The sequence below is a fragment of the Amia ocellicauda genome, unplaced genomic scaffold (assembly GCF_036373705.1).
Source record: "Amia ocellicauda isolate fAmiCal2 unplaced genomic scaffold, fAmiCal2.hap1 HAP1_SCAFFOLD_47, whole genome shotgun sequence".
NCBI lineage: Eukaryota > Metazoa > Chordata > Actinopteri > Amiiformes > Amiidae > Amia > Amia ocellicauda.
Window position 1 is genome coordinate 339,329 of NW_027102983.1, and position 23,462 is coordinate 362,790.

The window sequence follows — 23,462 nt, forward strand, 5'->3', positions numbered from 1 at the left end:
CTGTTGTCATTTTGTTTTGAAAGCAGAAGAATCATTCAACAGGTTGCTGAGACAAATGTAAACCAGTAAAACATATGAAGAGAAACAAACCTTGAATATAAGTTCAGTTGTTTAAACATTTGACAAACTATGGTGAGGGGGTAAGAAAACACACAAATCCAGCAGCTCCTGTATTTCAATACACCAGAACCCAATATTATTGGCGAGTCGGGTAGTCCATCATCACAGTTCGAGGGCAGGCATCATTTCAGTAATTTCATCCCGTTGCATTCACATCCGTGCCTTGAATGAGATTGAATGTGATCTTTGCTCTCAAGTATGTTCCCAAGTTTTACACTTTCGTGCTTTGCATGAATGGGAATGGAACCGTGTGTGTTGAATGAGGCTCCTTGTGAGCACTGAACTTTGTCCGGTGGAGTTCCTTTTTGTGTTGCTGTAATTGTGTCATTTCTCGATGAGAAAGATTAGGCAACATTTAGTCACTTCTAGCCATGATGCTCAATTTATTTACGAATGTACCCTAGTTACTAGGGACCGTTTACGTTGGAGAACAAGATCTATTGTATGCCTGTGTATTTGGGGAAGTCAAATCTGAAATAATGATGAAATTGCGTGTATCCAAAGTTAAAACTCGTGATTTGTCGCCCTCTGGTGTGCAAAAGCTTACAGCACCTGGTATTCCCAGGCGGTCTCCCATCCAAGTACTGACCAGGCCCGAGCCTGCTTGGCTTCCGAGATCGGACGAGATCGGGCGTATTCAGGCTAGTATGGCCATAAGCCAGGGAGGCTGTTCCTGACGCTCTACTTAAAGGGAAGGCAATATCCGTTTCTGCCGTTCATACTTACAGTTGAACTGTCTCTCTACTCTAAAGCCCGGGACACACCAGCGCGCCGCAGACAGTCCCTGCTAACACGCCACGTTGTGGCAACGTTGTGCGTTAGCTGGGGTGCCACACCAGACCGGAACTATATTTTACAAAACGAACACATTGTCTTGATAAAACAGCTGTAATCGAGAGCCTGACACGCCAGTCAAGCGCAATCTTGAGAAGGTGTGCATTTCAGTAAGGATTTCAATTGACATGCAGTATGAAACTGAAAGGAGGTTGCATCACTATGATGCATAACATTGCATGTATTGTATTTTCAAGTGTGTGCATTCATCCTGTTGTCATTTTGTTTTGAAAGCAGAAGAATCATTCAACAGGTTTCTGAGACAAATGTAAACCAGTAAAACATATGAAGAGAAACAAACCTTGAATATAAGTTCAGTTGTTTAAACATTTGACAAACTATGGTGAGGGGGTAAGAAAACACACAAATCCAGCAGCTCCTGTATTTCAATACACCAGAACCCAATATTATTGGCGAGTCGGGTAGTCCATCATCACAGTTCGAGGGCAGGCATCATTTCAGTAATTTCATCCCGTTGCATTCACATCCGTGCCTTGAATGAGATTGAATGTGATCTTTGCTCTCAAGTATGTTCCCAAGTTTTACACTTTCGTGCTTTGCATGAATGGGAATGGAACCGTGTGTGTTGAATGAGTCTCCTTGTGAGCACTGAACTTTGTGCGGTGGAGTTCCTTTTTGTGTTGCTGTAATTGTGTCATTTCTTGATGAGAAAGATTAGGCAACATTGAGTCACTTCTAGCCATGATGCTCAATTAATTTACGAATGTACCCTAGTTACTAGGGACCGTTTACGTTGGAGAACAAGATCTATTGTATGCCTGTGTATTTGGGGAAGTAAAATCTGAAATAATGATGAAATTGTGTGTATCCAAAGTTAAAACTCGTGATTTGTCGCCCTCTGGTGTGTTAAAGGTGCAAAAGCTTACAGCACCTGGTATTCCCAGGCGGTCTCCCATCCAAGTACTGACCAGGCCCGAGCCTGCCTGGCTTCCGAGATCGGTCGAGATCGGGCGTATTCAGGCTAGTATGGCCGTAAGCCAGGGAGGCTGTCCCTGACGCTCTACTTAAAGGGAAGGCAATATCCGTTTCTGCCGATCATACTTACAGTTGAACTGTCTCTCTACTCTAAAGCCCGGGACACACCAGCGCGCCGCAGACAGTCCCTGCTAACACGCCACGTTGTGGCAACGTTGTGGCAACGTTGTGCGTTAGCTGGGGTGCCACACCAGACCGGAACTATATTTTACAAAACGAACACATTGTCTTGATAAAACAGCTGTAATTGAGTGCCTGACACGCCAGTCAAGCGCAATCTTGAGAAGGTGTACATTTCAGTAAGGATTTCAATTGACATGCAGTATGAAACTGAAAGGAGGTTGCATCACTATGATGCATAACATTGCATGTATTGTATTTTCAAGTGTGTGCATTCATCCTGTTGTCATTTTGTTTTGAAAGCAGAAGAATCATTCAACAGGTTGCTGAGACAAATGTAAACCAGTAAAACATATGAAGAGAAACAAACCTTGAATATAAGTTCAGTTGTTTAAACATTTGACAAACTATGGTGAGGGGGTAAGAAAACACACAAATCCAGCAGCTCCTGTACTTCAATACACCAGAAGCCAATATTATTGGTGAGTCGGGTAGTCCATCATCACAGTTCGAGGGCAGGCATCATTTCAGTAATTTCATCCCGTTGCATTCACATCCGTGCCTTGAATGAGATTGAATGTGATCTTTGCTCTCAAGTATGTTCCCAAGTTTTACACTTTAGTGCTTTGCATGAATGGGAATGGAACCGTGTGTGTTGAATGAGGCTCCTTGTGAGCACTGAACTTTGTCCGGTGGAGTTCCTTTTTGTGTTGCTGTAATTGTGTCATTTCTTGATGAGAAAGATTAGGCAACATTTAGTCACTTCTAGCCATGATGCTCAATTTATTTACGAATGTACCCTAGTTACTAGGGACCGTTTACGTTGGAGAACAAGATCTATTGTATGCCTGTGTATTTGGGGAAGTCAAATCTGAAATAATGATGAAATTGTGTGTATCAAAAGTTAAAACTCGTGATTTGTCGCCCTCTGGTGTGTAAAAGGTGCAAAAGCTTACAGCACCTGGTATTCCCAGGCGGTCTCCCATCCAAGTACCGACCAGGCCCGAGCCTGCTTGGCTTCCGAGATCGGACGAGATCGGGCGTATTCAGGCTAGTATGGCCGTAAGCCAGGGAGGCTGTCCCTGATGCTCTACTTAAAGGGAAGGCAATATCCGTTTCTGCCGTTCATACTTACAGTTGAACTGTCTCTCTACTCTAAAGCCCGGGACACAGCAGCGCACCGCAGACAGTCCCTGCTAACACGCCACGTTGTGGCAACATTGTGGCAACGTTGTGCGTTAGCTGGGGTGCCACACCAGACCGGAACTATATATTACAAAACGAACACATTGTCTTGATAAAACAGCTGTAATTGAGTGCCTGACACGCCAGTCAAGCGCAATCTTGAGAAGGTGTGCATTTCAGTAAGGATTTCAATTGACATGCAGTATGAAACTGAAAGGAGGTTGCATCACTATGATGCATAACATTGCATGTATTGTATTTTCAAGTGTGTGCATTCATCCTGTTGTCATTTTGTTTTGAAAGCAGAAGAATCATTCAACAGGTTGCTGAGACAAATGTAAACCAGTAAAACATATGAAGAGAAACAAACCTTGAATATAAGTTCAGTTGTTTAAACATTTGACAAACTATGGTGAGGGGGTAAGAAAACACACAAATCCAGCAGCTCCTGTATTTCAATACACCAGAACCCAATATTATTGGCGAGTCGGGTAGTCCATCATCACAGTTCGAGGGCAGGCATCATTTCAGTAATTTCATCCCGTTGCATTCACATCCGTGCCTTGAATGAGATTGAATGTGATCTTTGCTCTCAAGTATGTTCCCAAGTTTTACACTTTCGTGCTTTGCATGAATGGGAATGGAACCGTGTGTGTTGAATGAGGCTCCTTGTGAGCACTGAACTTTGTCCGGTGGAGTTCCTTTTTGTGTTGCTGTAATTGTGTCATTTCTCGATGAGAAAGATTAGGCAACATTTAGTCACTTCTAGCCATGATGCTCAATTTATTTACGAATGTACCCTAGTTACTAGGGACCGTTTACGTTGGAGAACAAGATCTATTGTATGCCTGTGTATTTGGGGAAGTAAAATCTGAAATAATGATGAAATTGCGTGTATCCAAAGTTAAAACTCGTGATTTGTCGCCCTCTGGTGTGTAAAAGATGCAAAAGCTTACAGCACCTGGTATTCCCAGGCGGTCTCCCATGCAAGTACTGACCAGGCCCGAGCCTGCTTAGCTTCCGAGATCGGACGAGATCGGGCGTATTCAGGCTAGTATGGCCGCAAGCCAGTGAGGCTGTCCCTGACGCTCTACTTAAAGGGAAGGCAATATCCGTTTCTGCCGTTCATACTTACAGTTGAACTGTCTCTCTACTCTAAAGCCCGGGACACACCAGCGCGCCGCAGACAGTCCCTGCTAACACGCCACGTTGTGGCAACGTTGTGGCAACGTTGTGCGTTAGCTGGGGTGCCACACCAGACCGGAACTATATTTTACAAAACGAACACATTGGCTTGATAAAACAGCTGTAATTGAGTGCCTGACACGCCAGTCAAGCGCAATCTTGAGAAGGTGTGCATTTCAGTAAGGATTTCAATTGACATGCAGTATGAAACTGAAAGGAGGTTGCATCACTATGATGCATAACATTGCATGTATTGTATTTTCAAGTGTGTGCATTCATCCTGTTGTCATTTTGTTTTGAAAGCAGAAGAATCATTCAACAGGTTGCTGAGACAAATGTAAACCAGTAAAACATATGAAGAGAAACAAACCTTGAATATAAGTTCAGTTGTTTAAACATTTGACAAACTATGGTGAGGGGGTAAGAAAACACACAAATCCAGCAGCTCCTGTATTTCAATACACCAGAACCCAATATTATTGGCGAGTCGGGTAGTCCATCATCACAGTTCGAGGGCAGGCATCATTTCAGTAATTTCATCCCGTTGCATTCACATCCGTGCCTTGAATGAGATTGAATGTTATCATTACTCTCAAGTACGTTCCCAAGTTTTACACTTTCGTGCTTTGCATGAATGGGAATGGAACCGTGTGTGTTGAATGATGCTCCTTGTGAGCACTGAACTTTGTCCGGTGGAGTTCCTTTTTTGTTGCTGTAATTGTGTCATTTCTCGATGAGAAAGATTAGGCAACATTTAGTCACTTCTAGCCATGATGCTCAATTTATTTACGAATGTACCCTAGTTACTAGGGACCGTTTACGTTGGAGAACAAGATCTATTGTATGCCTGTGTATTTGGGGAAGTCAAATCTGAAATAATGATGAAATTGCGTGTATCCAAAGTTAAAACTCGTGATTTGTCGCCCTCTGGTGTGTAAAAGATGCAAAAGCTTACAGCACCTGGTATTCCCAGGCGGTCTCACATCCAAGTACTGACCAGGCCCGAGCCTGCTTAGCTTCCGAGATCGGACGAGATCAGGCGTATTCAGGCTAGTATGGCCGTAAGCCAGGGAGGCTGTCCCTGACGCTCTACTTAAAGGGAAGGCAATATCCGTTTCTGCCGCTCATACTTGCAGTTGAACTGTCTCTCTACTCTAAAGTCCGGGACACACCAGCGCGCCGCAGACAGTCCCTGCTAACACGAAACGTTGTGGCAACGTTGTGCGTTAGCTGGGGTGCCACACCAGACCGGAACTATATATTACAAAACGAACACATTGTCTTGATAATACAGCTGTAATTGAGTGCCTGACACGCCAGTCAAGCGCAATCTTGAGAAGGTGTGCATTTCAGTAAGGATTTCAATTGACATGCAGTATGAAACTGAAAGGAGGTTGCATCACTATGATGCATAACATTGCATGTATTGTATTTTCAAGTGTGTGCATTCATCCTGTTGTCATTTTGTTTTGAAAGCAGAAGAATCATTCAACAGGTTGCTGAGACAAATGTAAACCAGTAAAACATATGAAGAGAAACAAACCTTGAATATAAGTTCAGTTGTTTAAACATTTGACAAACTATGGTGAGGGGGTAAGAAAACACACAAATCCAGCAGCTCCTGTATTTCAATACACCAGAACCCAATATTATTGGCGAGTCGGGTAGTCCATCATCACAGTTCGAGGGCAGGCATCATTTCAGTAATTTCATCCCGTTGCATTCACATCCGTGCCTTGAATGAGATTGAATGTTATCATTACTCTCAAGTACGTTCCCAAGTTTTACACTTTCGTGCTTTGCATGAATGGGAATGGAACCGTGTGTGTTGAATGATGCTCCTTGTGAGCACTGAACTTTGTCCGGTGGAGTTCCTTTTTTGTTGCTGTAATTGTGTCATTTCTCGATGAGAAAGATTAGGCAACATTTAGTCACTTCTAGCCATGATGCTCAATTTATTTACGAATGTACCCTAGTTACTAGGGACCGTTTACGTTGGAGAACAAGATCTATTGTATGCCTGTGTATTTGGGGAAGTCAAATCTGAAATAATGATGAAATTGCGTGTATCCAAAGTTAAAACTCGTGATTTGTCGCCCTCTGGTGTGTAAAAGATGCAAAAGCTTACAGCACCTGGTATTCCCAGGCGGTCTCACATCCAAGTACTGACCAGGCCCGAGCCTGCTTAGCTTCCGAGATCGGACGAGATCAGGCGTATTCAGGCTAGTATGGCCGTAAGCCAGGGAGGCTGTCCCTGACGCTCTACTTAAAGGGAAGGCAATATCCGTTTCTGCCGCTCATACTTGCAGTTGAACTGTCTCTCTACTCTAAAGTCCGGGACACACCAGCGCGCCGCAGACAGTCCCTGCTAACACGAAACGTTGTGGCAACGTTGTGCGTTAGCTGGGGTGCCACACCAGACCGGAACTATATATTACAAAACGAACACATTGTCTTGATAATACAGCTGTAATTGAGTGCCTGACACGCCAGTCAAGCGCAATCTTGAGAAGGTGTGCATTTCAGTAAGGATTTCAATTGACATGCAGTATGAAACTGAAAGGAGGTTGCATCACTATGATGCATAACATTGCATGTATTGTATTTTCAAGTGTGTGCATTCATCCTGTTGTCATTTTGTTTTGAAAGCAGAAGAATCATTCAACAGGTTGCTGAGACAAATGTAAACCAGTAAAACATATGAAGAGAAACAAACCTTGAATATAAGTTCAGTTGTTTAAACATTTGACAAACTATGGTGAGGGGGTAAGAAAACACACAAATCCAGCAGCTCCTGTATTTCAATACACCAGAACCCAATATTATTGGCGAGTCGGGTAGTCCATCATCACAGTTCGAGGGCAGGCATCATTTCAGTAATTTCATCCCGTTGCATTCACATCCGTGCCTTGAATGAGATTGAATGTTATCATTACTCTCAAGTACGTTCCCAAGTTTTACACTTTCGTGCTTTGCATGAATGGGAATGGAACCGTGTGTGTTGAATGATGCTCCTTGTGAGCACTGAACTTTGTCCGGTGGAGTTCCTTTTTTGTTGCTGTAATTGTGTCATTTCTTGATGAGAAAGATTAGGCAACATTTAGTCACTTCTAGCCATGATGCTCAATTTATTTACGAATGTACCCTAGTTACTAGGGACCGTTTACGTTGGAGAACAAGATCTATTGTATGCCTGTGTATTTGGGGAAGTCAAATCTGAAATAATGATGAAATTGCGTGTATCCAAAGTTAAAACTCGTGATTTGTCGCCCTCTGGTGTGTAAAAGATGCAAAAGCTTACAGCACCTGGTATTCCCAGGCGGTCTCCCATCCAAGTACTGACCAGGCCCGAGCCTGCTTAGCTTCCGAGATCGGGCGTATTCAGGCTAGTATGGCCGTAAGCCAGGAATGCTGTCCCTGACGCTCTACTTAAAGGGAAGGCAATATCCGTTTCTGCCGTTCATACTTACAGTTGAACTGTCTCTCTACTCTAAAGCCCGGGACACACCAGCGCGCCGCAGACAGTCCCTGCTAACACGCCACGTTGTGGCAACATTGTGGCAACGTTGTGCGTTAGCTGGGGTGCCACACCAGACCGGAACTATATATTACAAAACGAACACATTGTCTTGATAAAACAGCTGTAATTGAGTGCCTGACACGCCAGTCAAGCGCAATCTTGAGAAGGTGTGCATTTCAGTAAGGATTTCAATTGACATGCAGTATGAAACTGAAAGGAGGTTGCATCACTATGATGCATAACATTGCATGTATTGTATTTACAAGTGTGTGCATTCATCCTGTTGTCATTTTGTTTTGAAAGCAGAAGAATCATTCAACAGGTTGCTGAGACAAATGTAAACCAGTAAAACATATGAAGAGAAACAAACCTCGAATATAAGTTCAGTTGTTTAAACATTTGACAAACTATGGTGAGGGGGTAAGAAAACACACAAATCCAGCAGCTCCTGTATTTCAATACACCAGAACCCAATATTATTGGCGAGTCGGGTAGTCCATCATCACAGTTCGAGGGCAGGCATCATTTCAGTAATTTCATCCCGTTGCATTCACATCCGTGCCTTGAATGAGATTGAATGTGATCTTTGCTCTCAAGTATGTTCCCAAGTTTTACACTTTCGTGCTTTGCATGAATGGGAATGGAACCGTGTGTGTTGAATGAGGCTCCTTGTGAGCACTGAATTTTGTCCGGTGGAGTTCCTTTTTGTGTTGCTGTAATTGTGTCATTTCTCGATGAGAAAGATTAGGCAACATTTAGTCACTTCTAGCCATGATGCTCAATTTATTTACGAATGTACCCTAGTTACTAGGGACCGTTTACATTGGAGAACAAGATCTATTGTATGCCTGAGTATTTGGGGAAGTCAAATCTGAAATAATGATGAAATTGCGTGTATCCAAAGTTAAAACTCGTGATTTGTCGCCCTCTGGTGTGTAAAAGATGCAAAAGCTTACAGCACCTGGTATTCCCAGGCGGTCTCCCATCCAAGTACTGACCAGGCCCGAGCCTGCTTAGCTTCCGAGATCAGACGAGATCGGGCGTATTCAGGCTAGTATGGCCGTAAGCCAGGGAGACTGTCCCTGACGCTCTACTTAAAGGGAAGGCAATATCCGTTTCTGCCGTTCATACTTACAGTTGAACTGTCTCTCTACTCTAAAGCCCTGGACACACCAGCGCGCCGCAGACAGTCCCTGCTAACACGCCACGTTGTGGCAGCGTTGTGGCAACGTTGTGCGTTAGCTGGGGTGCCACACCAGACCGGAACTATATATTACAAAACGAACACATTGTCTTGATAAAACAGCTGTAATTGAGTGCCTGACACGCCAGTCAAGCGCAATCTTGAGAAGGTGTGCATTTCAGTAAGGATTTCAATTGACATGCAGTATGAAACTGAAAGGAGGTTGCATCACTATGATGCATAACATTGCATGTATTGTATTTTCAAGTGTGTGCATTCATCCTGTTGTCATTTTGTTTTGAAAGCAGAAGAATCATTCAACAGGTTGCTGAGACAAATGTAAACCAGTAAAACATATGAAGAGAAACAAACCTTGAATATAAGTTCAGTTGTTTAAACATTTGACAAACTATGGTGAGGGGGTAAGAAAACACACAAATCCAGCAGCTCCTGTATTTCAATACACCAGAACCCAATATTATTGGCGAGTCGGGTAGTCCATCATCACAGTTCGAGGGCAGGCATCATTTCAGTAATTTCATCCCGTTGCATTCACATCCGTGCCTTGAATGAGATTGAATGTGATCTTTGCTCTCAAGTATGTTCCCAAGTTTTACACTTTCGTGCTTTGCATGAATGGGAATGGAACCGTGTGTTTTGAATGAGGCACCTTGTGAGCACTGAACTTTGTCCGGTGGAGTTCCTTTTTGTGTTGCTGTAATTGTGTCATTTCTCGATGAGAAAGATTAGGCAACATTTAGTCACTTCTAGCCATGATGCTCAATTTATTTACGAATGTACCCTAGTTACTAGGGACCGTTTACGTTGGAGAACAAGATCTATTGTATGCCTGTGTATTTGGGGAAGTCAAATCTGAAATAATGATGAAATTGCGTGTATCCAAAGTTAAAACTCGTGATTTGTCGCCCTCTGGTGTGTAAAAGATGCAAAAGCTTACAGCACCTGGTATTCCCAGGCGGTCTCCCATCCAAGTACTGACCAGGCCCGAGCCTGCTTAGCTTCCGAGATCGGACGAGATCGGGCGTATTCAGGCTAGTTTGGCAGTAAGCCAGGGAGGCTGTCCCTGACGCTCTACTTAAAGGGAAGGCAATATCCGTTTCTGCCGCTCATACTTACAGTTGAACTGTCTCTCTACACTCATGCCGGGGACACACCAGCGCGCCGCAGACAGTCCCTGCTAACACGCCACGTTGTGGCAACGTTGTGCGTTAGCTGGGGTGCCACACCAGACCGGAACTATATTTTACAAAAAAAAACACATTGTCTTGATAAAACAGCTGTAATTTGAGTGCCTGACACGCCAGTCAAGCGCAATCTTGAGAAGGTGTGCATTTCAGTAAGGATTTCAATTGACATGCAGTATGAAAATGAAAGGAGGTTGCATCACTATGATGCATAACATTGCATGTATTGTATTTTCAAGTGTGTGCATTCATCCTGTTGTCATTTTGTTTTGAAAGCAGAAGAATCATTCAACAGGTTGCTGAGACAAATGTAAACCAGTAAAACATATGAAGAGAAACAAACCTTGAATATAAGTTCAGTTGTTTAAACATTTGACAAACTATGGTGAGGGGGTAAGAAATGACACAAATCCAGCAGCTCCTGTATTTCAATACACCAGAAGCCAATATTATTGGCGAGTCGGGTAGTCCATCATCACAGTTCGAGGGCAGGCATCATTTCAGTAATTTCATCCCGTTGCATTCACATCCGTGCCTTGAATGAGATTGAATGTGATCTTTGCTCTCAAGTATGTTCCCAAGTTTTACACTTTCGTGCTTTGCATGAATGGGAATGGAACCGTGTGTGTTGAATGATGCTCCTTGTGAGCACTGAACTTTGTCCGGTGGAGTTCCTTTTTGTGTTGCTGTAATTGTGTCATTTCTTGATGAGAAAGATTAGGCAACATTTAGTCACTTCTAGCCATGATGCTCAATTTATTGACGAATGTACCCTAGTTACTAGGGACCGTTTACGTTGGAGAAGAAGATCTATTGTATGCCTGTGTATTTGGGGAAGTAAAATCTGAAATAATGATGAAATTGCGTGTATCCAAAGTTAAAACTCGTGATTTGTCGCCCTCTGGTGTGTAAAAGGTGCAAAAGCTTACAGCACCTGGTATTCTCAGGCGATCAACCATCCAACTACCGACCAGGCCTGAGCCTGCTTGGCTTCCAAGATCGGACGAGATCGGGCGTATTCAGGCTAGTATGGCCGTAAGCCAGGGAGGCTGTCCCTGACGCTCTACTTAAAGGGAAGGCAATATCCGTTTCTGCCGTTCATACTTACAGTTGAACTGTCTCTCTACTCTAAAGCCCGGGCCACACCAGCGCGCCGCAGACAGTCCCTGCCAACACGCCACGTTGTGGCAACGTTGTGCGTTAGCTGGGGTGCCACTGCAGACCGGAACTATATTTTACAAAACGAACACATTGTCTTGATAAAACAGCTGTAATTGAGTGCCTGACACGCCAGTCAAGCGCAATCTTGAGAAGGTGTGCATTTCAGTAAGGATTTCAATTGACATGCAGTATGAAACTGAAAGGAGGTTGCATCACTATGATGCATAACATTGCATGTATTGTATTTTCAAGTGTGTGCATTCATCCTGTTGTCATTTTGTTTTGAAAGCAGAAGAATCATTCAACAGGTTGCTGAGACAAATGTAAACCAGTAAAATATATGAAGAGAAACAAACCTTGAATATAAGTTCAGTTGTTTAAACATTTGACAAACTATGGTGAGGGAGTAAGAAAACACACAAATCCAGCAGCTCCTGTATTTCAATACACCAGAACCCAATATTATTGGCGAGTCGGGTAGTCCATCATCACAGTTCGAGGGCAGGCATCATTTCAGTAATTTCATCCCGTTGCATTCACATCCGTGCCTTGAATGAGATTGAATGTGATCTTTGCTCTCAAGTATGTTCCCAAGTTTTACACTTTCGTGCTTTGCATGAATGGGAATGGAACCGTGTGTGTTGAATGAGTCTCCTTGTGAGCACTGAACTTTGTGCGGTGGAGTTCCTTTTTGTGTTGCTGTAATTGTGTCATTTCTTGATGAGAAAGATTAGGCAACATTGAGTCACTTCTAGCCATGATGCTCAATTAATTTACGAATGTACCCTAGTTACTAGGGACCGTTTACGTTGGAGAACAAGATCTATTGTATGCCTGTGTATTTGGGGAAGTAAAATCTGAAATAATGATGAAATTGTGTGTATCCAAAGTTAAGACTCGTGATTTGTCGCCCTCTGGTGTGTAAAAGGTGCAAAAGCTTAAAGCACCTGGTATTCCCAGGTGGTCTCCCATCCAAGTACTGACCAGGCCCGAGCCTGCCTGGCTTCCGAGATCGGTCGAGATCGGGCGTATTCAGGCTAGTATGGCCGTAAGCCAGGGAGGCTGTCCCTGACGCTCTACTTAAAGGGAAGGCAATATCCGTTTCTGCCGTTCATACTTACAGTTGAACTGTCTCTCTACTCTAAAGCCCGGGACACACCAGCGCGCCGCAGACAGTCCCTGCTAACACGCCACGTTGTGGCAACGTTGTGGCAACGTTGTGCGTTAGCTGGGGTGCCACACCAGACCGGAACTATATTTTACAAAACGAACACATTGTCTTGATAATACAGCTGTAATTGAGTGCCTGACACGCCAGTCAAGCGCAATCTTGAGAAGGTGTGCATTTCAGTAAGGATTTCAATTGATATGCAGTATGAAACTGAAAGGAGGTTGCATCACTATGATGCATAACATTGCATGTATTGTATTTTCAAGTGTGTGCATTCATCCTGTTGTCATTTTGTTTTGAAAGCATAGGAATCATTCAACAGGTTGCTGAGACAAATGTAAACCAGTAAAACATATGAAGAGAAACAAACCTTGAATATAAGTTCAGTTGTTTAAACATTTGACAAACTATAGTGAGGGGGTAAGAAAACACACAAATCCAGCAGCTCCTGTATTTCAATACACCAGAACCCAATATTATTGGCGAGTCGGGTAGTCCATCATCACAGTTCGAGGGCAGGCATCATTTCAGTAATTTCATCCCGTTGCATTCACATCCGTGCCTTGAATGAGATTGAATGTGATCTTTGTTCTCAAGTATGCTCCCAAGTTTTACACTTTCGTGCTTTGCATGAATGGGAATGGAACCGTGTGTGTTGAATGAGGCTCCTTGTGAGCACTGAACTTTGTCCGGTGGAGTTCCTTTTTGTGTTGCTGTAATTGTGTCATATCTTGATGAGAAAGATTAGGCAACATTTAGTCACTTCTAGCCATGATGCTCAATTTATTTACGAATGTACGCTAGTTACTAGGGACCGTTTACGTTGGAGAACAAGATCTATTTAATGCCTGTGTATTTGGGGAAGTAAAATCTGAAATAATTATGAAATTGTGTGTATCCAAAGTTAAAACTCGTGATTTGTCGCCCTCTGGTGTGTAAAAGGTGCAAGAGCTTACAGCACCTGGTATTCCCAGGCGGTCTCCCATCCAAGTACTGACCAGGCCCGAGCCTGCTTGGCTTCCGAGATCGGACGAGATCGGGCATATTCAGGATAGTATGGCCGTAAGTCAGGGAGGCTGTCCCTGACGCTCTACTTAAAGGGAAGGAAATATCCGTTTCTGCTGTTCATACTTGCAGTTGAACTGTCTCTCTACTCTAAAGCCCGGGACACAGCAGCGCGCCGCAGACAGTCCCTGCTAACACGCCACGTTGTGGCAACATTGTGCGTTAGCTGGGGTGCCACACCAGACCGGAACTATATTTTACAAAACGAACACATTGTCTTGATAAAACAGCTGTAATTGAGTGCCTGACACGCCAGTCAAGCGCAATCTTGAGAAGGTGTGCATTTCAGTAAGGATTTCAATTGACATGCAGTATGAAACTGAAAGGAGGTTGCATCACTTTGATGCATAACATTGCATGTATTGTATTTTCAAGTGTGTGCATTCATCCTGTTGTCATTTTGTTTTGAAAGCAGAAGAATCATTCAACAGGTTGCTGAGACAAATGTAAACCAGTAAAACATATGAAGAGAAACAAACCTTGAATATAAGTTCAGTTGTTTAAACATTTGACAAACTATGGTGAGGGGGTAAGAAAACACACAAATCCAGCAGCTCCTGTATTTCAATACACCAGAACCCAATATTATTGGCGAGTCAGGTAATCCATCATCACAGTTCGAGGGCAGGCATCATTTCAGTAATTTCATCCCGTTGCATTCACATGCGTGCCTTGAATGAGATTGAATGTGATCTTTGCTCTCAAGTATGTACCCAAGTTTTACACTTTCGTGCTTTGCATGAATGGGAATGGAACCGTGTGTGTTGAATGATGCTCCTTGTGAGCACTGAACTTTGTCCGGTGGAGTTCCTTTTTGTGTTGCTGTAATTGTGTCATTTCTTGATGAGAAAGATTAGGCAACATTTAGTCACTTCTAGCCATGATGCTCAATTTATTTACGAATGTACGCTGTTTACTAGGGACCGTTTACGTTGGAGAACAAGATCTATTGTATGCCTGTGTATTTGGGGAAGTCAAATCTGAAATAATGATGAAATTGCGTGTATCCAAAGTTAAAACTCGTGATTTGTCGCCCTCTGGTGTGTAAAAGATGCAAAAGCTTACAGCACCTGGTATTCCCAGGTGGTCTCCCATCCAAGTACTGACCAGGCCCGAGCCTGCTTAGCTTCCGAGATCGGACGTATTCAGGCTAGTATGGCCGTAAGCCAGGGAGGCTGTCCCTGACGCACTACTTAAAGGGAAGGCAATATCCGTTTCTGCCGCTCATACTTGCAGTTGAACTGTCTCTCTACTCTAAAGTCCGGGACACACCAGCGCGCCGCAGACAGTCCCTGCTAACATGCCACGTTGTGGCAACATTGTGCGTTAGCTGGGGTGCCACACCAGACCGGAACTATATTTTACAAAACGAACACATTGTCTTGATAAAACAGCTGTAATTGAGTGCCTGACACGCCAGTCAAGCGCAATCTTGAGAAGGTGTGCATTTCAGTAAGGATTTCAATTGACATGCAGTATGAAACTGAAAGGAGGTTGCATCACTATGATGCATAACATTGCATGTATTGTATTTTCAAGTGTGTGCATTCATCCTGTTGTCATTTTGTTTAAAAAGCAGAAGAATCATTCAACAGGTTGCTGAGACAATTGTAAACCAGTAAAACATATGAAGAGAAACAAACCTTGAATATAAGTTCAGTTGTTTAAACATTTGACAAACTATGGTGAGGGGGTAAGAAAACACACAACCAGCAGCTTCTGTATTTCAATACACCAGAACCCAATTTTATTGGCGAGTCGGGTAGTCCATCATCACAGTTCGAGGGCAGGCATCATTTCAGTAATTTCATCCCGTTGCATTCACATCCGTGCCTTGAATGAGATTGAATGTGATCTTTACTCTCAAGTATATTCCCAAGTTTTACACTTTCGTGGTTTGCATGAATGGGAATGGAACCGTGTGTGTTGAATGAGGCTCCTTGTGAGCACTGAACTTTGTCCAGTGGAGTTCCTTTTTGTGTTGCTGTAATTTTGTCATTTCTTGATGAGAAAGATTAGGCAACATTTAGTCACTTCTAGCCATGATGCTCAATTTATTTATGAATGTACACTAGTTACTAGGGACTGTTGACGTTGGAGAACAAGATCTATTGTATGCCTGTGTATTTGGGGAAGTAAAATCTGAAATAATGATGAAATTGCGTGTATCCAAAGTTAAATCTCGTGATTTGTCGCCCTCTGTTGTGTAAAAGGTGCAAAAGCTTACAGCACCTGGTATTCCCAGGCGGTCTCCCATTCAAGTACTGACCAGGCCCGAGCCTGCTTAGCTTCCGAGATCGGACGAGATCGGGCGTATTCAGGCTAGTATGGCCGTAAGCCAGGGAGGCTGTCCCTGACGCTCTACTTAAAGGGAAGGCAATATCCGTTTCTGCCGTTCATACTTACAGTTGAACTATCTCTCTACTCTAAAGCCCGGGACACACCAGCGCGCCGCAGACAGTCCCTGCTAACATGCAACGTTGTGGCAACGTTGTGCGTTAGCTGGGGTGCCACACCAGACCGGAACTATATTTTACAAAACGAACACATTGTCTTGATAATACAGCTGTAATTGAGTGCCTGACACGCCAGTCAAGCGCAATCTTGAGAACGTGTGCATTTCAGTAAGGATTTCAATTGACATGCAGTGTGAAACTGAAAGGAGGTTGCATCACTATGATGCATAACATTGCATGTATTGTATTTTCAAGTGTGTGCATTCATCCTGTTGTTATTTTGTTTTGAAAGCAGACGAATCATTCAACAGGTTGCTGAGACAAATATAAACCAGTAAAACATATGAAGAGAAACAAACCTTGAATATAAGTTCAGTTGTTTAAACATTTGACAAACTATGGTGAGGGGGTAAGAAAACACACAAATCCAGCAGCTCCTGTATTTCAATACACCAGAACCCAATATTAATGGCGAGTCGGGTAGTCCATCATCACAGTTCGAGGGCAGGCATCATTTCAGTAATTTCATCCCGTTGCATTCACATCCGTGCCTTGAATGAGATTGAATGTGATCTTTGCTCTCAAGTATGTTCCCAAGTTTTACACTTTCGTGCTTTGCATGAATGGGAATGGAACCGTGTGTGTTGAATGAGGCTCCTTGTGAGCACTGAACTTTGACCAGTGGAGTTCCTTTTTGTGTTGCTGTAATTGTGTCATTTCTCGATGAGAAAGATTAGGCAACATTTAGTCAATTCTAGCCATGATGCTCAATTTATTTACGAATGTACCCTAGTTACTAGGGACCGTTTACGTTGGAGAACAAGATCTATTGTATGCCTGTGTATTTGGGGAAGTCAAATCTGAAATAATGATGAAATTGCGTGTATCCAAAGTTAAAACTCGTGATTTGTCGCCCTCTGGTGTGTAAAAGATGCAAAAGCTTACAGCACCTGGTATTCCCAGGCGGTCTCCCATCCAAGTACTGATCAGGCCCGAGCCTGCTTAGCTTCCGAGATCGGACGAGATCGGGCGTATTCAGGCTAGTATGGCCGTAAGCCAGGGAGGCTATCCCTGACGCTCTACTTAAAGGGAAGGCAATATCCGTTTCTGCCGCTCATACTTGCAGTTGAACTGTCTCTCTACTCTAAAGTCCGGGACACACCAGCGCGCCGCAGACAGTCCCTGCTAACACGAAACGTTGTGGCAACGTTGTGCGTTAGCTGGGGTGCCACACCAGACCGGAACTATATTTTACAAAACGAACACATTGTCTTGATAAAACAGCTGTAATTGAGTGCCTGACACGCCAGTCAAGCGCAATCTTGAGAAGGTGTGCATTTCAGAAAGGATTTCAATTGACATGCAGTATGAAACTGAAAGGAGGTTGCATCACTATGATGCATAACATTGCATGTATTGTATTTTCAAGTGTGTGCATTCATCCTGTTGTCATTTTGTTTTGAAAGCAGAAGAATCATTCAACAGGTTGCTGAGACAAATGTAAACCAGTAAAACATATGAAGAGAAACAAACCTTGAATATAAGTTCAGTTGTTTAAACATTTGACAAACTATGGTGAGGGGGTAAGAAAACACACAAATTCAGCAGCTCCTGTATTTCAATACACCAGAACCCAATATTATTGGCGAGTCGGGTAGTCCATCATCACAGTTCGAGGGCAGGCATCATTTCAGTAATTTCATCCCGTTGCATTCACATCCGTGCCTTGAATGAGATTGAATGTGATCTTTGCTCTCAAGTATGTTCCCAAGTTTTACACTTTCGTGCTTTGCATGAATGGGAATGGAACCGTGTGTGTTGAATGAGGCTCCTTGTGAGCACTGAACTTTGTCCGGTGGAGTTCCTTTTTGTGTTGCTGTAATTGTGTCATTTCTCGATGAGAAAGATTAGGCAACATTTAGTCACTTCTAGCCATGATGCTCAATTTATTTACGAATGTACCCTAGTTACTAGGGACCGTTTACGTTGGAGAACAAGATCTATTGTATGCCTGTGTATTTGGGGAAGTCAAATCTGAAATAATGATGAAATTGCGTGTATCCAAAGTTAAAACTCGTGATTTGTCGCCCTCTGGTGTGTAAAAGATGCAAAAGCTTACAGCACCTGGTATTCCCAGGCGGTCTCCCATCCAAGTACTGACCAGGCCCGAGCCTGCTTGGCTTCCGAGATCGGACGAGATCGGGCGTATTCAGGCTAGTATGGCCGTAAGCCAGGGAGGTTGTCCCTGACGCTCTACTTAAAGGGAAGGCAATATCCGTTTCTGCCGTTCATACTTACAGTTGAACTGTCTCTCTACTCTAAAGCCCGGGACACACCAGCGCGCCGCAGACAGTCCCTGCTAACACGTCACGTTGTGGCAACATTGTGGCAACGTTGTGCGTTAGCTGGGGTGCCACACCAGACCGGAACTATGTATTACAAAACGAACACATTGTCTTGATAAAACAGCTGTAATTGAGTGCCTGACACGCCAGTCAAGCGCAATTTTGAGAAGGTGTGCATTTCAGTAAGGATTTCAATTGACATGCAGTATGAAACTGAAAGGAGGTTGCATCACTATGATGCATAACATTGCATGTATTGTATTTTCAAGTGTGTGCATTCATCCTGTTGTCATTTTGTTTTGAAAGCAGAAGAATCATTCAACAGGTTGCTGAGACAAATGTAAACCAGTAAAACATATGAAGAGAAACAAACCTTGAATATAAGTTCAGTTGTTTAAACATTTGACAAACTATGGTGAGGGGGTAAGAAAACACACAAATCCAGCAGCTCCTGTATTTCAATACACCAGAACCCAATATTATTGGCGAGTCGGGTAGTCCATCATCACAGTTCGAGGGCAGGCATCATTTCAGTAATTTCATCCCGTTGCATTCACATCCGTGCCTTGAATGAGATTGAATGTGATCTTTGCTCTCAAGTATGTTCCCAAGTTTTACACTTTCGTGCTTTGCATGAATGGGAATGGAACCGTGTGTGTTGAATGAGGCTCCTTGTGAGCACTGAACATTGTCCAGTGGAGTTCCTTTTTGTGTTGCTGTAATTGTGTCATTTCTCGATGAGAAAGATTAGGCAACATTTAGTCACTTCTAGCCATGATGCTCAATTTATTTACGAATGTACCCTAGTTACTAGGGACCGTTTACGTTGGAGAACAAGATCTATTGTATGACTGTGTATTTGGGGATGTCAAATCTGAAATAATGATGAAATTGCGTGTATCCAAAGTTAAAACTCGTGATTTGTCGCCCTCTGGTGTGTAAAAGATGCAAAAGATTACAGCACCTGGTATTCCCAGGCGGTCTCCCATCCAAGTACTGACCAGGAACGAGCCTGCTTAGCTTCCAAGATCGGACGAGATCGGGCGTATTCAGGCTAGTATTGCCGTAAGCCAGGAAGGCTGTCCCTGACGCTCTACTTAAAGGGAAGGCAATATCCGTTTCTGCCGTTCATACTTACAGTTGAACTGTCTCTCTACTCTAAAGCCCGGGACACACCAGCGCGCCGCAGACAGTCCCTGCTAACACGCCACGTTGTGGCAACATTGTGGCAACGTTGTGCGTTAGCTGGGGTGCCACACCAGACCGGAATTATATATTACAAAACGAACACATTCTCTTGATAAAACAGCAGTAATTGAGTGCCTGACACGCCAGTCAAGCGCAATCTTGAGAAGGTGTGCATTTCAGTAAGGATTTCAAATGACATGCAGTATGAAACTGAATGGAGGTTGCATCACTATGATGCATAACATTGCATGTATTGTATTTTCAAGTGTGTGCATTCATCCTGTTGTCATTTTGCTTTGAAAGCAGAAGAATCATTCAACAGGTTGCTGAGACAAATGTAAACCAGTAAAACATATGAAGAGAAACAAACCTTGAATATAAGTTCAGTTGTTTAAACATTTGACAAACTATGGTGAGGGGGTAAGAAAACACACAAATCCAGCAGCTCCTGTATTTCAATACACCAGAACCCAATATTATTGGCGAGTCGGGTAGTCCATCATCACAGTTCGAGGGCAGGCATCATTTCAGTAATTTCATCCCGTTGCATTCACATCCGTGCCTTGAATGAGATTGAATGTGATCTTTGCTCTCAAGTATGTTCCCAAGTTTTACACTTTCGTGCTTTGCATGAATGGGAATGGAACCGTGTGTGTTGAATGAGGCTCCTTGTGAGCACTGAACTTTGTCCGGTGGAGTTCCTTTTTGTGTTGCTGTAATTGTGTCATTTCTCGATGAGAAAGATTAGGCAACATTTAGTCACTTCTAGCCATGATGCTCAATTTATGTACGAATGTACCCTAGTTACTAGGGACCGTTTACGTTGGAGAACAAGATCTATTGTATGCCTGTGTATTTGGGGAAGTCAAATCTGAAATAATTATGAAATTGCGTGTATCCAAAGTTAAAACTCGTGATTTGTCGCCCTCTGGTGTGTAAAAGATGCAAAAGCTTACAGCACCTGGTATTCCCAGGCGGTCTCCCATCCAAGTACTGACCAGGCCCGAGCCTGCTTGGCTTCCGAGATCGGACAAGATCGGGCGTATTCAGGCTAGTATGGCCGTAAGCCAGGGAGGTTGTCCCTGACGCTCTACTTAAAGGGAAGGCAATATCCGTTTCTGCCGTTCATACTTACAGTTGAACTGTCTCTCTACTCTAAAGCCCGGGACACACCAGCGCGCCGCAGCCAGTCCCTGCTAACACGCCACGTTGTGGCAACGTTGTGCGTTAGCTGGGGTGCCACACCAGACCGGAACTATATTTTACAAAACGAACACATTGTCTTGATAATACAGCTGTAATTGAGTGCCTGACACGCCAGTCAAGCGCAATCTTGAGAAGGTGTGCATTTCAGTAAGGATTTCAATTGACATGCAGTATGAAACTGAAAGGAGGTTGCATCACTATGATGCATAACATTGCATGTATTGTATTTTCAAGTGTGTGCATTCATCCTGTTGTCATTTTGTTTTGAAAGCAGAAGAATCATTCAACAGGTTGCTGAGACAAATGTAAACCAGTAAAACATATGAAGAGAAACAAACCTTGAATATAAGTTCAGTTGTTTAAACATTTGACAAACTATGGTGAGGGGGTAAGAAAACACACAAATCCAGCAGCTCCTGTATTTCAATACACCAGAACCCAATATTATTGGCGAGTCGGTTAGTCCATCATCACAGTTCGAGGGCAGGCATCATTTCAGTAATTTCATCCCGTTGCATTCACATCCGTGCCTTGAATGAGATTGAATGTGATCTTTGCTCTCAAGTATGTTCCCAAGTTTTACACTTTCGTGCTTTGCATGAATGGGAATGGAACCGTGTGTGTTGAATGAGGCTCCTTGTGAGCACTGAACTTTGTCCGGTGGAGTTCCTTTTTGTGTTGCTGTAATTGTGTCATTTCTCGATGAGAAAGATTAGGCAACATTTAGTCACTTCTAGCCATGATGCTCAATTTATTTACGAATGTACCCTAGTTACTAGGGACCGTTTACGGTGGAGAACAAGATCTATTGTATGCCTGTGTATTTGGGGAAGTAAAATCTGAAATAATGATGAAATTGTGTGTATCCAAAGTTAAAACTCGTGATTTGTCGCCCTCTGGTGTGTAAAAGGTGCAAAAGCTTACAGCACCTGCTATTCCCAGGCGGTCTCCCATCCAAGTACTGACCAGGCCCGAGCCTGCTTGGCTTCAGAGATCGGACGAGATCGGGCGTATTCAGGCTAGTATTTTCCGTAAGCCAGGGAGGTTGTCCCTGACGCTCTACTTAAAGGGAAGGCAATATCCGTTTCTGCCGTTCATACTTACAGTTGAACTGTCTCTCTACTCTAAAGCCCGGGACACACCAGCGCGCCGCAGACAGTCCCTGCTAACACGCCACGTTGTGGAAACGTTGTGGCAACGTTGTGCGTTAGCTGGGGTGCCACACCAGACCGGAACTATATTTTACAAAACGAACACATTGTCTTGATAAAACAGCTGTAATTGAGTGCCTGACTTGCCAGTCAAGCGCAATCTTGAGATGGTGTGCATTTCAGTAAGGATTTCAATTGACATGCAGTATGAAACTGAAAGGAGGTTGCATCACTATGATGCATAACATTGCATGTATTGTATTTTCAAGTGTGTGCATTCATCCTGTTGTCATTTTGTTATGAAAGCACAAGAATCATTCAACAGGTTGCTGAGACAAATGTAAACCAGTAAAACATATGAAGAGAAACAAACCTTGAATATAAGTTCAGTTGTTTAAACATTTGACAAACTATGGTGAGGGGGTAAGAAAACACACAAATCCAGCAGCTCCTGTATTTCAATACACCGGAACCCAATATTATTGGCGAGTCGGGTAGTCCATCATCACAGTTCAAGGGCAGGCATCATTTCAGTAATTTCATCCCGTTGCATTCACATCCGTGCCTTGAATGAGATTGAATGTGATCTTTGCTCTCAAGTATGTTCCCAAGTTTTACACTTTCGTGCTTTGCATGAATGGGAATGGAACCGTGTGTGTTGAATGAGGCTCCTTGTGAGCACTGAACTTTGTCCGGTGGAGTTCCTTTTTGTGTTGCTGTAATTGTGTCATTTCTCGATGAGAAAGATTAGGCAACATTTAGTCACTTCTAGCCATGATGCTCAATTTATTTACGAATGTACCATAGTTACTAGGGACCGTTTACGTTGGAGAACAAGATCTATTGTATGCCTGTGTATTTGGGGAAGTCAAATCTGAAATAATGATGAAATTGCGTGTATCCAAAGTTAAAACTCGTGATTTGTCGCCCTCTGGTGTGTAAAAGATGCAAAAGCTTACAGCACCTGGTATTCCCAGGCGGTCTCCCATCCAAGTACTGACCAGGCCCGAGCCTGCTTAGCTTCCGAGATCGGACGAGATCGGGCGTATTCAGGCTAGTATGGCCGTAAGCCAGGGAGGCTGTCCCTGACGCTCTACTTATAGGGAAGGCAATATCCGATTCTGCCGTTCATACTTACAGTTGAACTGTCTCTCTACTCTAAAGCCCGGGACACACCAGCGCGCCGCAGACAGTCCCTGCTAACACGCCACGTTGTGGCAACATTGTGGCAACGTTGTGCGTTAGCTGGGGTGCCACACCAGACCGGAACTATATATTACAAAACGAACACATTGTCTTGATAAAACAGCTGTAATTGAGTGCCTGACACGCCAGTCAAGCGCAATCTTGAGAAGGTGTGCATTTCAGTAA

The 23,462-nt window shown here is 43.5% G+C and overlaps 16 non-coding genes and 4 pseudogenes across 16 annotated transcripts; all 20 read right to left on the reverse strand.

Annotated features, from left to right (window-relative positions):
• Window positions 1-660: 660 nt before the first annotated feature.
• LOC136737315 (5S ribosomal RNA) lies at window positions 661-779 on the reverse strand. The gene has a single exon (XR_010812279.1). It is a non-coding gene; the product is annotated as a 5S ribosomal RNA (ribosomal RNA).
• Window positions 780-1,834: 1,055 nt separating this feature from the next.
• Window positions 1,835-1,953, reverse strand: LOC136736787 (5S ribosomal RNA). Its single transcript, XR_010811840.1, has one exon. It is a non-coding gene; the product is annotated as a 5S ribosomal RNA (ribosomal RNA).
• Window positions 1,954-3,019: 1,066 nt separating this feature from the next.
• LOC136737377 (5S ribosomal RNA) lies at window positions 3,020-3,138 on the reverse strand. The gene has a single exon (XR_010812339.1). It is a non-coding gene; the product is annotated as a 5S ribosomal RNA (ribosomal RNA).
• Window positions 3,139-4,204: 1,066 nt separating this feature from the next.
• LOC136737359 (5S ribosomal RNA) lies at window positions 4,205-4,323 on the reverse strand. The gene has a single exon (XR_010812322.1). It is a non-coding gene; the product is annotated as a 5S ribosomal RNA (ribosomal RNA).
• Window positions 4,324-5,388: 1,065 nt separating this feature from the next.
• LOC136736721 (5S ribosomal RNA) lies at window positions 5,389-5,507 on the reverse strand. The gene has a single exon (XR_010811777.1). It is a non-coding gene; the product is annotated as a 5S ribosomal RNA (ribosomal RNA).
• A 1,054-nt stretch (window positions 5,508-6,561) lies between these two features.
• On the reverse strand, window positions 6,562-6,680 carry LOC136736722 (5S ribosomal RNA). Its single transcript, XR_010811778.1, has one exon. It is a non-coding gene; the product is annotated as a 5S ribosomal RNA (ribosomal RNA).
• Window positions 6,681-7,734: 1,054 nt separating this feature from the next.
• On the reverse strand, window positions 7,735-7,843 carry LOC136736867 (uncharacterized; annotated as a pseudogene).
• A 1,066-nt stretch (window positions 7,844-8,909) lies between these two features.
• Window positions 8,910-9,028, reverse strand: LOC136737103 (5S ribosomal RNA). The gene has a single exon (XR_010812076.1). It is a non-coding gene; the product is annotated as a 5S ribosomal RNA (ribosomal RNA).
• Window positions 9,029-10,094: 1,066 nt separating this feature from the next.
• Window positions 10,095-10,213, reverse strand: LOC136736653 (5S ribosomal RNA). The gene has a single exon (XR_010811713.1). It is a non-coding gene; the product is annotated as a 5S ribosomal RNA (ribosomal RNA).
• A 1,057-nt stretch (window positions 10,214-11,270) lies between these two features.
• On the reverse strand, window positions 11,271-11,389 carry LOC136736884 (5S ribosomal RNA). The gene has a single exon (XR_010811904.1). It is a non-coding gene; the product is annotated as a 5S ribosomal RNA (ribosomal RNA).
• A 1,055-nt stretch (window positions 11,390-12,444) lies between these two features.
• Window positions 12,445-12,563, reverse strand: LOC136736859 (5S ribosomal RNA). The gene has a single exon (XR_010811897.1). It is a non-coding gene; the product is annotated as a 5S ribosomal RNA (ribosomal RNA).
• Window positions 12,564-13,629: 1,066 nt separating this feature from the next.
• On the reverse strand, window positions 13,630-13,748 carry LOC136736808 (5S ribosomal RNA). The gene has a single exon (XR_010811858.1). It is a non-coding gene; the product is annotated as a 5S ribosomal RNA (ribosomal RNA).
• A 1,055-nt stretch (window positions 13,749-14,803) lies between these two features.
• LOC136736919 (uncharacterized) lies at window positions 14,804-14,912 on the reverse strand (annotated as a pseudogene).
• Window positions 14,913-15,965: 1,053 nt separating this feature from the next.
• LOC136737145 (5S ribosomal RNA) lies at window positions 15,966-16,084 on the reverse strand. Its single transcript, XR_010812116.1, has one exon. It is a non-coding gene; the product is annotated as a 5S ribosomal RNA (ribosomal RNA).
• A 1,055-nt stretch (window positions 16,085-17,139) lies between these two features.
• On the reverse strand, window positions 17,140-17,258 carry LOC136737108 (5S ribosomal RNA). Its single transcript, XR_010812080.1, has one exon. It is a non-coding gene; the product is annotated as a 5S ribosomal RNA (ribosomal RNA).
• A 1,055-nt stretch (window positions 17,259-18,313) lies between these two features.
• On the reverse strand, window positions 18,314-18,432 carry LOC136737180 (5S ribosomal RNA). Its single transcript, XR_010812149.1, has one exon. It is a non-coding gene; the product is annotated as a 5S ribosomal RNA (ribosomal RNA).
• A 1,066-nt stretch (window positions 18,433-19,498) lies between these two features.
• On the reverse strand, window positions 19,499-19,617 carry LOC136736898 (uncharacterized; annotated as a pseudogene).
• A 1,066-nt stretch (window positions 19,618-20,683) lies between these two features.
• On the reverse strand, window positions 20,684-20,802 carry LOC136736669 (5S ribosomal RNA). The gene has a single exon (XR_010811728.1). It is a non-coding gene; the product is annotated as a 5S ribosomal RNA (ribosomal RNA).
• Window positions 20,803-21,857: 1,055 nt separating this feature from the next.
• LOC136736931 (uncharacterized) lies at window positions 21,858-21,977 on the reverse strand (annotated as a pseudogene).
• Window positions 21,978-23,043: 1,066 nt separating this feature from the next.
• LOC136736954 (5S ribosomal RNA) lies at window positions 23,044-23,162 on the reverse strand. The gene has a single exon (XR_010811933.1). It is a non-coding gene; the product is annotated as a 5S ribosomal RNA (ribosomal RNA).
• Between the last annotated feature and the right edge of the window lie 300 nt (window positions 23,163-23,462).